Genomic DNA, 13,067 nt, shown 5'->3' on the forward strand with positions numbered 1-13,067 from the left:
ACTACCATTTTTCGCCTTGCTGCCAATTTATGTGTGGCTGGTTTTAAAATGTATAAGCTGAGGCCCTGATTTTGCGTCAGAGTTGCGTCACTTTTTCAGCACAACCCTGACTCAAAATCTAATTTGTTAAATATTGTAATGCTTTCAAATATACTCATTACAGACCTGCTAAACATATGTGTGGGGTCTTAAAATCTGATGTCACTTCCCGTGATGCCACTTCCTGTTAGGTCACGGGTTGTGATGCCACATGCATTGCCACGTGCCGTGATGCCACGAACTGTGATGTCACACGCCATGTCACTTGCATGCTGACTAATTTGGTTAGTCCCACCACCTCTGTTTTTAGGACTTGTGAAATGGGTATCGAGAGCATTCAAAGCAGTGTTCGCTGGGCAGCTGAGAGCCTGACAAATCAACACAGTGTTTTGCTGAATCCAGCATTTGGGACTCAGCCTAATCCTCATGCCAAGAGTTAAAAACCAGCCTCTTTCCTCCATCACTTATGCCTGCTTGCCCTCACATGAGCAACTGAACAAATATTCCCCCATCAGGGAACGGACATGCTAACGATGCTCTACGTTCGCCAAACTGTGCATTATGGGTGACGCCTTCACAGCAGCCACCACAAATAAAGGCTTCACATTCAGCGCTTTTTGGACTGGCTTAAATACTGCAGCCCAGAGAACCCGGTTTCAGTACCTTTCAACGCGCATGTTGTACAGTCTAGGCGCAGGAAAGATGAGGACCAGGTCCACTTCCCAAATACGTACCTGTGCAGTAGCAAAAGCACCATCGCTGTCTGCACAGTACTGGCTACACTCTCTACATGTGTAATACCAACAGCACCGGCAGGAAAACACACTGCTAGTACAGTACCAGCAGCAAGACAAAATACACATTTATATAGCCGCCTTCCCATATATTCGCTCACCCAGTCATCTTTCCTTACATTTAACCAGTAACTGCTTCTTTCAGGAACGCGCCCACCCACTGTCGATGCGTGCTTGGCTCAGGAACCACTTCCTGAATGTGTGGGTTATGCAGCAGCGCCCCCTAGTGGGCATCTGCTGTATCCGGCATTCAATACAAAGCACAACGGTGCCCTCCTTGCCTCAAAGTCCTGTGAGACCGGGTGTGAAATGCTGTTGGCAGGTTGTGGGCAAGGGCGCCACGGGGTAGACAAAAAAAAGGGGGAGCAGAGGCGAGAGTGTCTTCTGACCTCCTGTTTAACCTCTGGAGTAACATCTCCAGGCTGAAGGAGGAGGTTCTCCTGTTTTATTATCTCCTGCCTTAAATATATAAAATATCCCGACGATACCCAGGCACATGGTTTCACGTCACTTTAAACTCCCCAGTGCACAGCAGCAGTGTGTGAAAGTTTCAAACTGAATGCATTCGCACAACATGAATGGTTGAAGCGGTGCACCTGTTGGGCAAGAGGCCGACTCTTCCAGTGCAAACCCGCCAGGCCTCCAAAGCCCATATATTGTCCACATTTTAAGAGCCTGCCGCGGTGAGGGTAGGCGACAGCTGCCCTTTTGAAAGCCACATCTCCCACTGCCTTATGATTAAAGCAGTCTTTAAGGGCCTAATGTTCAAAATGCACTCTTCGTTGGAGCTATTTTCTCACGCGTAACCTAGGATGATGGGGATACCGAGGGATGTAATGTCCCCTTAGGTTGAAAGCAGGACACGGAAGAAGGGAGAGCGCGAGAGTTTCCACATCTGTAATGTGCTTTCTTTGAGATTTAAGCATTACACGGAAGCAGGGTCTTGTGGGGATGAACTGGGCGCTGAGTGGCTGTGCCCACTGCTGCCCGACACCAGGAACTATGGAGGCTTTGAATGCACCATCTGCCAGCTCGTGGGAGGCAGACCCGGCTGATCTCTCCTCCTGGCCTACAAGAGGGCCTTCCTTCATGCCACGCAGGTGAACCCGGCGTCCCAGAGCAGCCCCAAGGCGAGCGCTCGGGCGGGTGACACTGTCCTATAAGGACTGCGGAATCCATGCATGGCACACTGATACCTCGCACACTGATCCGCAGCCTGGTAGTTTAGGGGCATCTTTGCACAGTGAGCACCACAGCCACGCCAGTGGTGGTGTGATTGGAATTCTGCTGCCTCCAGCGCTAGGTGACGCAGCATCACAGCAGGCATCCGCCAGAGCCGTGAACACTCAACGCAGTAATTTAATTTCACAACAATTAAGTGCCCGCGGATGCGGCTACGGCGACACGCCGACGGGAAGGATTCTAATTAGCTGCAGTATTTAATTTAGATTTCGATCAATTCTATTACAAATATCACGGGCCGTGACCCTTTCCATCAAATCATAGCTATCCGCATTAAAGATGCGCACGAGACTGCGATTCAGGCAATGTGTGCGTCAGTGTCCGCTGGGAAATGAAGGTACGGGGTGTGAGAAGCAGCCCCTCGAGGCAGAGGAACTAAATAATTAGGGGGACTCAAAGGCCCGCATTTCATGGCCAAGAAAACAGGAAACCTACGCTTTTTTTTTTTTTTACTTTCGAGATCACCCGTGTTTGACCCAATATGTTAAGTTACAGGATTGCAAAGCTTCTTGGCGCTAAGCAGTGCTTCTTTAGAACTCGAAGCTGCGGGTGGTGTGCACCTGCAGTCATTTTTGGGAACTAGGACTTTATTTTTCATCATCAGAGCAAGAGCAAGAGCGAGAAGCGAGGACATGAAGACGGAAGGGGGGAGAGAAAGGGAGGGAACAGACAGATGGAGAGGGAGGGGATGACAAAGAACCTCAGGACTGAAATAAAGAGACAGGAAGTGTAGGAAGAAAGGGCACGAGGTGGAATGATGATTGGTGTTCAGCAACTTGGTGGCATTGAAGAAAATCTTTGGAGACCTGCACTTAAGAAGGGCCACTAAGTAATCAACAACTGTATAAAAGAAACCATGAAGGGTGAGGGAGGAGCCCTAAATGTAAACCTCCTATTAAATAAAAGCATTATTAAGGTTACTAATTTAGGTCAAGTCCTCTTTGGAGGTCTATGATGCTGGCCACAAAGACCTTAACCTGCACAATGCTGCAAAATTCTCCTCCTGCTTACAACCAGTCTTGCACATTCTTTGCCGCTCAGTGGCTCCTCACTCGGGGACACAAACATCCCCAGAGGCTTTCATTTTATGCGAGTTGTCAAAAGGCCAGAACCGTTTCTGCAGCTCTTCATATTCTGCCGCTGACAACTCCAGCGACATTGCACGCAGGATATGGGGCCAAAATACGGCCCGATTTAGGCACTTCAAAGGGCACATTGGAAGAAACTTTCCCCACGCCTTTGTCATTCCAAAAAAAACACACAACGGATATTATCATCAACTAGTGCTCTGAAACGGTATACCAGAAGATTTCTCCTAAAAGGAATATTTGAAACAACATGAAAAATAATTTTCCTTAACCACTATATGTATCGCAGGCAGGCACCACATCACAGCAGAATCCCTATAAATATAGTATGATTGTCCTATGTATTGCACTGCGTAATTGTTGTGTATTTCTGGTGAGAGATTAAGGCAATTCCGAGCACTTGTCATTGAAAGAAAGAAAAAAAAAAAACACGGGGTTCTCAGAAAGGGAAACTGAATGCACTTTTTAGGGTCAAGCGTGCAAAGCATGGTGTAATCTCTCTGTGGGCTTTTAACCACGCCCATCAGTTTGGTTGGTTCGTGGGCTTGCCATTTAAAAGTCGCTTGATTTCATTAGTGAAAAGCAAGCATACGTCATGCTTTTTCCGGTGTTTAGCCCGGAAGCGCACGACCAACTACTCGACCTCGAGCGCACCGGCCAACTACTGAAAACATACGAGGCTTCATGTTTTCTGTATGGTTCTTGGACTACTTATTTTTCTTTCCTACGCAGCGTGATCTCACTGGGCAGTAATAGCGCGCTTTGCATGACATCGACCCTGTTACATGCACTTTTGCCGATACGTTTCACTTCAAGCAAACTTCTGTTTCATTTTGTGTGTCTGCTTCGTGCTCATGGTGGCCTTCGGCTCGCTTTTGTGAACCTGTTTTACTTTTCAGTTTATGTGACAAGAAAAGTCCGGTTAGGAGTTTAAAATGCTAATAGCTTGAACTCGAGCAAATGCGAGACCCACTGCATTGCAAATGCTTGTTTTCTATTCTCACTGGTTCTTTCGATAAAGAATATACTCATAGGGCAGACCAATAAAATAGGTTAGTTTCACCGGTGCTGGGCTTGGTATAGACAATTGTTCCTTCGGATTCATTTAGAAGATGATACATTAATGAGGCAGAAAAATTAATGATTGCATACTCTGTGTAAGGTATTTGGTACTATAAACAAGAATTAGAACTAATTATAATGTATAATAAGGTAAATCTGATTATACTGAAAGTATCGAAGGTTATTAATCATCAATTCCATAAAGGCAGACAATCCAATAGAGGTTTTATAGTGAAGAACACAGGAAACAGCGCAGTGCTCGTGAATTGGTGTGGGTGAAAGAATTGTAAACTGTGAACAATACAACAAAACGGTTCCAAAACGTTTCAGAAAGTTTTGACTGTAAGATCAGACTTTCAGACAGATTGGCTCACCCTCAAACAAGGCTCACGTCTGACCAGGAATTGCTTGAAACAATGACATTACAAAAATATGAATAGGAGTTGACATACGTTTGGAACATGTAACAGCTAATTTGAGAGGGTCTTCATCAGGACAAAGAGACTGAGCCAATGAGCAATAGTGCCCATATTAGGAGTGAGGCCTGTGTTCACTGGGACAGCACAACTACACACCGGGTGGGAACATCAAACATTACTCGTCAAGAATCCCAAGCCAGACGAGGCAGATGCAACAGAGACAAATACTCCAATTACAACACAAGGAATTCATACGAGGTCACATAAGCAGGTTGGAAAAGGAAGCAATACAATCAACAACTGATCACCTATTTATCACTTACAAACTTGTCACAAATTGAAGCAGAACTCATGAACAGAGGTCTTTCTCTTTGTCCCACAGCACAGTGAAAACTAACCCACACCAAAAATGACCTCTAACAAACATTTAAGAAAACTGTAGCTCCACACTTTTTAAAGACAAACCTAAACTTAACCTCACTAGCTATATCTTGCTGATTACTACCACACCCACATCAGGTAATTTGGAAGACATTTATATTCTATTTTTTCAGCACAAACAATGGAGTCTGAAGAAGGGAAATAATGGATACGGTAATAGATTAAGGCAGTGGTTCCCAACCTGTGGTCCGCGGACCCCCGGGGGTCCGTGACACATTCCCCGGGGGTCCGCAGGCCTGGGTTTGGGCCTCTGTACAGGAATACATGCGTGCTTTTATATTTAAGACTTTATTTGTGTAGCAGTTTTAAAAGCACTGCACAGTTCCCTGTACAACCATCAGCTTTCAGGCAATAATAAAAGCGTCAAGATAACTCTGGTGATTAATGTATATGCTGGAGGGAGAGATAGTTTTGTCTAGTAGCAGTTTTGACTCATCTAAGGTAGCACAGATGGTTAATACAGTAGATGCAATGAATGTATATAATGCAAAGACAAGTAGTTTATGTGCATATTACAGTGGGTTAACTGCTTTTGTCTCTGAGATTCCTTTGTTACTGTTAGAACCCTAATTTAGCACAGTGCTATGAACTGCCATCACAGAGCTGCATGCAAAGAGCATGGCACAAACTGCAAAGTTCCCCCATCCCCAGTCTTTCATTAGCCTTATGCTGCTTTAAAAAAAAAAAAAAAAAAAAAAAAGGGTTGCTTGCGTTAAAATATATTCTTATCAATAAAGTCAGTGCTAACCACTGTGTTATGTTCTGAATCACAAGATTGTGCTTTGCCAGACCTCGCACTCTTAAAAGATGCAACCAGTGTGGATGACGTGAATCCTACACCTTGTAGTCCCCTGTAAAGTGCTCAGAGACCCTACAGTGGTATGAGAGGTGCTATGGAACAAATTAATTACATGTGACAGAGGCTATGGAGATATGAGAGACCCTTCTGATTTTATTTCCTTTCCCTACCACATATTTATATAAAAAAGCTTTCTCAGATCTTATGTACCTAAAAAACAAAAACAGAAATTGTTCGGGAAATGTTGAATCTGAGCTGGAGAGGCAGCTTTCCTAAATAAAACCAAACATTGAAAAGTTAGTCACCAAGATGCAGCGCCAACCTTCCCATTAAAAATGTTCGATTTTTGCATATTCTTTTAAATATAAAATAATTATATCTTTAGTAATTTGAGTATTTGTTTGGTGCATACTTGTTTGTGTATTTTTCTGTGAATTACTGTTTTAATGTTTAAAATTTCAATTATACAAATTGCTTGGGGGTCCCCGGCTTCCAGTAGTGTTTCAGTGGGGGTCCTCAGGAATCAAAAGGTTGGGAACCACCGGATTAAGGTATTGACACTACATATGAAATGGAATGCCATTTTAAACCCAAATCAACAGTGTCCTATTTTCTCCACCCAGGAAATGTGATTGATTTATCTTGCAATGAAGTGATCAATGATCTTCAGCACTATTATAATTTATACTCGAGGAAAAATAACTACTTCTCTTCCAATACGACTTTGGAGCAAATTAATGCTATCTAGATTCTCTCTAAAAATCCAGAGACAGTAATCAAGGAAGCAAATAAAAAGGGTAATACTGTCATCATGCACCAGAACACTCAATAGCAGAGCCCACAGACAACTGTGAGATGCTAGTTGCTACTGTAGACTTAAGGAAAGCCCTACAACCAGAATTCGACATGAATTACAAGGAAAATTATACAAAAAGCATCAAAAGGGCTTACAAACGCTGGAAGACAAACAATTCCTACACATAAATCACCTTGAAATGTCATAAAAACCATAATGGGAGTTTCCATGACCTGGACGACATTATTGCAGGAATTGATTCTGCGTGCTCCAGATAAGTGGACTACTTGGGCTCCCATCTTCACCCTTTCAGGAAGGATCTGCCCTCACCCTGTATACAAACACTGGTACCTGCAACAGTTTTCGGGGAGAATTACTTGCGTCCTTCTGTGCCAGTATAAATCTAACAGGTCACCCAACTTCTCATGGCAAATGTGGATAACAACTATATAGAGTCAGTGGAAGAGGAGCAGATGCTCCTCCCCATCCCTGGGAGCGTGTAGATGCAACTGATGCATCTCCACAGAGAGCAGTTTCATAATTCTTAAAGCTCCTGAGTAGGCAAGTCATTTAGCTGATGGCCCAGCGAGGCATTTAGCTCCCTGGGAGGGAAGATTGGAGGACCTCACCTCCAGGTAATACTCAGTGCGCTCTTAGGGTCATAGGCTCTTCCAAAGTCATGACCAAGACAAGGGCCATTTCTCCACCATCTGACGTATTCAAAAGACTACGCAAAGGCCTTCCTGAAAAGACAGATGGCCGCCTGTGGAGACCATCCTGGGAATACCTCTGATGATGATACATACTCCCCATTAGGAGTAGATGCTGATGTTGGTGACGATTTGGATCACCCCTATGGGGATTCTGGTAAACCCCCAGGTCCCAGTAGACCGTGGCAGTCAGAAGGCAGCTCCAAACATCCCAGGGTGAAGGAGAATTGTGATGAGGCTCCCGAAGGGCTAGCGGGGTCTCCAGACATGTTGGATCCAGATAATATTTATCATCCCTGCGCAGCGAACTGGGTCCCAAGGCTAAGGTAGCCTAGTATGTAGGCAGCCACATTAGGAAGCTTCTTGATAAGGAGTTTCTGGGGGAAGACTGAGAGCACAATGCCTGAGCCCATCTCTAGTAGGGAAAGTGGCTGGTACCACCAATATAAACAATAAAATGGCCACCGTTGTCACTAAATTGATCAAGGACCCTAAGAAGGGCCTAGACTGCTCCTGGAAGTCTTGTCAAAACAAATTATGTAACGCCCTGGGTCCCCGCACAAAAATACGGGATATAACCGAAGAGTCATGAGAGACTGGCAACATGATTAACCCAAATAATCTCTCTGGGTGGGCTCAATGAGCACTCTGCTTCTTGGGTAATGCAAACTGTGCAGTATCTACAGAACGCAATAGATCTTTCTGGATAAAAATAGACCCCAAGCTGGGTGAGTTTGCCATCAGGGACCCAGGGGTGCTTGGTGAGTTTGCCATCAGGGACCCAGGGCTAGTGACAGGAGGGGCTGTCTTTGGCAACCCCTTTATTAAGGTAGCTCACAAAATTTGTGACCACCTTCTCTCACCTTGATAAAGGGCAACAGCCTACGAGCAGAGTGTTTAGCTAAAATGTTTCTGGAGGGGCTGGTAGATGTAGGTTTGTCCAGCCAGGACTTCAACTCAGCCCCCCATAAATTCTAGACGAGAAGCTCCATGTAGTGGAAAGACCAAATAAAGTTTGGGGGCTTTTTCCCCTCCTGTGGCAACAGCAGGGACTGTGGCAGCAGAGGAGCTTTCAAGGTGCAAGCAATGCTCCCGGTGGAACCAATAGTAAGAAATATCCTTTCTTCCCAATAAGACGTGGGGGTAGATAAAGACGGTTCATACACAATTGGGAGAAGAACATGGAGGATGGATGGGTGCTCCAAAAGGCTGGGGTTTCCACGTAGAATGTTATGGGATCTCACGCCAAACATTCCATACCAGTCCCTTTGTTTTTTCTTAAGAAAGAACAGAGGTTGCAGATCTCAAGGTACACATTCTTACAGCAAAAAGGGGCAATCGTGCCATCTTCTCTCCACCCTAGAGGTTTTCTCAGCAACATTTTTGTCATAGAAAAGAAAGACTAGGGTCATCGGCCCTTGATCAATTTGAAGGACTTCAACAAATGGGTAGTATATTGCCACTTCAATATGGAAAGCATGTACCTCCCCATGGACATTCTCCTCCCAAACGATTAGCTGGTAAGACTCGACATGGGATTGTCTCGACCTAGCTATCCCAGTTCTTCCTGCTTACTGGCTTTTTATGCAATAGAATGAAGGGACAAGTCTTTGAATTCACCGGTCTTCCGTTCAGTCGATCCTCCGCACTGTGGTGCTTCAAAGTGCTTCAGCTTGGCAATGGAATGGTTGCAAGCTCGGGGGACCGGACTCATTGTCTACCTAGGTGACATACTCTTAATGCATTAGGACTCAGTGAGCCAACAGGCTCAGTTTTACCTGTCAAAGTCCAGCCTTCAGAACCTGTGATTTGTTATAAGCGTCTAGAAGTCTGAGTACACAACCACCCAGAAGTTGGTGTTCCTGGGGTTCAAGATAGACTTAATTTATCAGTCCTTGAGATTGCCTTAGAAAAAGATGCTCCTCATATGCAGGGAGCGGCACAAAACCCTAGAGAGAAGGGCTCTCTCAGGCACCTGGCCAGGATTGTAGGATTCCTATCGCCCTCCATCCAGGACATCTTCCCAGGTCTGTTGCACTACAAACCACTTCAGCAGCTAAAGGCAATGCATCTCAGAAGGGATTTGGCATATGCTTGGGTAGTAGTGGCTCGATCATACATACGGCCTTGAATGGCAGGGCCATATTCAGCATGTCTCAAGATCTTTTCATCGAGTAAGATGTAAGCTGGCGAGGCTGGGAAACTCGCTGTAGGGCTATTACAACAGGAGGTGAGCAGTCAGAAAGCAAAGAGGCACTACACATCAACTGTTCAATCAATCAGGAATTTGTAAAGTGCACTACTCACCCGTGAGGGTCTCAAGGCACTGAGGAGGGGAGAGGGAGGAAAGGGGGGAGGTGCTGCTACTGCTCGAACAGCCAGGTCTAGAGAAGTTTCCTGAAGGTAAGGAGGTCTTTGGTCTGGCGCAGGTGGGAGGGAAGAGTGTTCCACGTTTTGGCGGCGAGGTGCGAGAATGATCTACCGCCGTTTTGGAGCTTTTGGCCGGATCCTTCGCAATGAAGAGCTTGGAGGCAAACAAAGTTTCATACTTCTAAAGATGGACAATTTATCGGCGGTCCAATACATAAATTGCCTAGGCAGCACGGCGTCTAAAGTATTAGCGGACTCAGCCAGGGAGTTCTGGAAACACTGTGTACCATGCAGAATACCGGTGGCGGCGCAGTACCCACTAGGGTTATTGAATCAGACAGCAGACTGGCATTCCATTCCAGACATCTGAAGGATTCCGGTGATTTGAAATTGGACCCAGTTCTGTTCCAGAGGCGGATGTTCAAATGGGGCCTGTGTCAGCTAGATCTCTTTACCTCGCGGCTGGATCATCATTGGCCCAGCTCCTTCAGTTGGCGCCCGGACCCTCTGGCGGATGCAACAGATGCATTCCTGCAAGACTGAAGTCAGGTGAAGATTCACTGTGCCGGTCCAAAGAAACATGAAAAACGTTGAGTCTCAGAGACATGTAATTACATGGCCACACCAGATGGCGGGGAAACAAAACACACAATCTAACATGGAATTGGTTCCTGTGAACATTGCCTACAACGAGTTGAGTCACAGTGCTTCCCATGGCTCGAAAGCCTTTTTAAAAACAACTTGCAAACATCCAAGCCCAACACTAGATGGCAGAACTATGCTAGTCATGTGTGGCTAACATATGCTGCAACATCATTGTGCTGTCTTTAACTGATGAATATGTTCACCTATTAATATACTTCTATTCACCCTCAGAAAAACTTTTGTTTGCGTCTTTCCTCTTGACGACACTATTTGGAGAACAACATCACCGTTCAAGTCACTGAAAGCATTGGTCTTTGTGCCCCTTCCCAATGAAAAATGTCCACACGGAGAATGCAGAGGCCCACAGGGTAATGGAATGGATGTCCCACTCATACTGCTGCCGGTGCTACACAAAGTACCCGTGGTTGGATCACCATGAGGTTGGTAACCTCTGCCTCTCCCCCAACCATGACAATGCCTTCTGTAAAGCTTGCCTCACAATCTGGTCAAAGAAAACTGATCAGTACCGAAGGGAGAGGCATTGAGCATTACACAAAATGCACAAGTATCCTGCTGCAGATATGCTAGACATCTTTGGCAAACAGGACGATTTCAGTGTTGAAGAAGGTGAGGATGTGGGCCCTTCGGCCATCCTGCACCATTAGCCCAGAGGCCGTCTTTTTCAGATGCTTCCATGTCCTCCATCCAAGAGTAGACTTCATACGTCATTACACAGCACAATACACTTTTCAACACAGCCACTCCTATACTTTAACATAAGAGGACCATAATCCTTGTAGAGTTATCTCATGGTGTGTCTATTTACTCAAAACACCCATGAAGTATACCAAGTTTCATACAGTTATATGCAGGAATCTTCAATGATACACATCTTGTAATGCCCATGAGTCTTTTCCATCATGTCACCTCTGATTTCAGAGCATACTTTTGCTATGTGATGCTTAGTTTTACGCTTGCTCACATGTAGTTGACATAAAATGCTCCTCGCTACAAGACGACCTATATTGTAATATAGGATGACCCCATTTTAATAGATGTATCCTGCAAACATTTTTAACATTTGAGATCATTTAACTACAATTATCATTATCATACTACACTTCATTTTCCAATGTGGTTGGCACTAAAGAATGCTACACTTGTAATGTGCACAAGTGTTTCTATTCGTGTTCCTGCCAAATGTACAAAGGACATGCTAGAAAGTGTAATAAGAAGTATAAAAAGAAAATACATTATTTTTTTCAAACTTTAGTTCTAAACGTTGGTCTTAAATTGTTCTATGAATGTTTTTATACATATAAGCAATAGAGCACTATATAATGTGTGATATTATGCTCTCATTGCTCATTTTACCATCTCACTTCACTATCTGAGCACCACATAAGGTGAACTTAACTTCAGTAACACTCTTTCTGGTGGCTACTGTAACTACAGGTTCCCCACCTTGAAAATATCCAAGGTGCCAGACTAGATCTAGAAAATGACTTCAGTGCACTGCTAGGGCGTGCCAAGTACCTCCATGGCAAACCTTAAATGGACAGAATGTAGCACATGGACACCACCAAAGTCATCCGACATAGGCTTTTTCATTTACTTATCTTCCATGCCCTCAGACAGGGATCAATCTACCCATAACAGTGAACTAATATCTAACTTGGGACCTCTTTACAATGTGCAGATGTACACTCCACAGAACCGGGAGGTGGCATGGCACTGCAGAATCTGAAATAGCAACCAGAGAGTTACTGATGGTTACTGAGTTACTTGTTCCTCTGATGGACACTTCTAAATACAGATTCCTCACTTTTAGAATAGATACCAAAGCAGTACCTCTCAACAGGTGGAGGGTCTGAGAACTGGACATGAAGCAAAAAAAAATTGGAGGACCAGCAAGGCAAAATGGCCCTCTCTGAGCAGCAGTGCTTCGTGAATATATGCACCAACACCCATGTCGCAAGTTGGCAAATGTCGAGGCCAAGCAATCCCCTTATCAGCGCCTCTGTTGCAGAATTGGTCCTGGTCAAATGGGCCTGCAGGCCTTAAGGAGGATCCTTCCTGGCCAGTGTGTAGCATATCTTTATGCATGGGACAAACCATTTAAACAGGGTCATTTTCGCATCACTGTACTTTTTCTGGTACCAACAAAACCCACAGAGAGCTGGTTGCCTGCCTCGTGTGACCAATGTAAAAGCCCAATGCTCTTTTAAAGTCAAGCCTATGAAGCTTCTACTTCTCTCTCAAAAGGAGTGGCGAGCGAAAGAAGCCAGTAGGATGATTCATTGTCTGACCAAAAGAAATGGGTGATACCACCTTTAACAGGAAGGCTGCTAGCTTTCTCAGCACCAATTTGTCTGGAAAGAAATTGGAGTCTTGACGGAAAATGCCTGCAGTTCACCTGTGTGGAGCACAGAAGTGATCACAATTAGAAAGACTGCTGAATATTAGAAGCTGCAAGGAGTAAAGAATGCGAGGACCAAACTGAGGTCTCATTGAGGCACGATGAAGGGATGATGAAGGGATTTCAGAAGAATCATGAGAGAGAGGACTTTCAGGAAGCGCATAACAGGTGATTTAAGAATAGAAGAATGATTTGGCAAACACAAAAAAGGCAAAACGGCTGACATGTAACCTTTCAATGTGC

General features: G+C 44.8%; 1 protein-coding gene across 1 annotated transcript in view; it reads right to left on the minus strand.

The window, feature by feature from the left end:
- DDX10 (DEAD-box helicase 10) overlaps nt 1–13,067 on the minus strand; it is a 794,248-nt gene that overhangs the window by 667,908 nt on the left and 113,273 nt on the right. The window lies entirely within an intron of this gene.

The sequence above is a fragment of the Pleurodeles waltl genome, chromosome 8, assembly GCF_031143425.1.
Source record: "Pleurodeles waltl isolate 20211129_DDA chromosome 8, aPleWal1.hap1.20221129, whole genome shotgun sequence".
Classification (NCBI taxonomy): Eukaryota; Metazoa; Chordata; class Amphibia; order Caudata; family Salamandridae; genus Pleurodeles; species Pleurodeles waltl.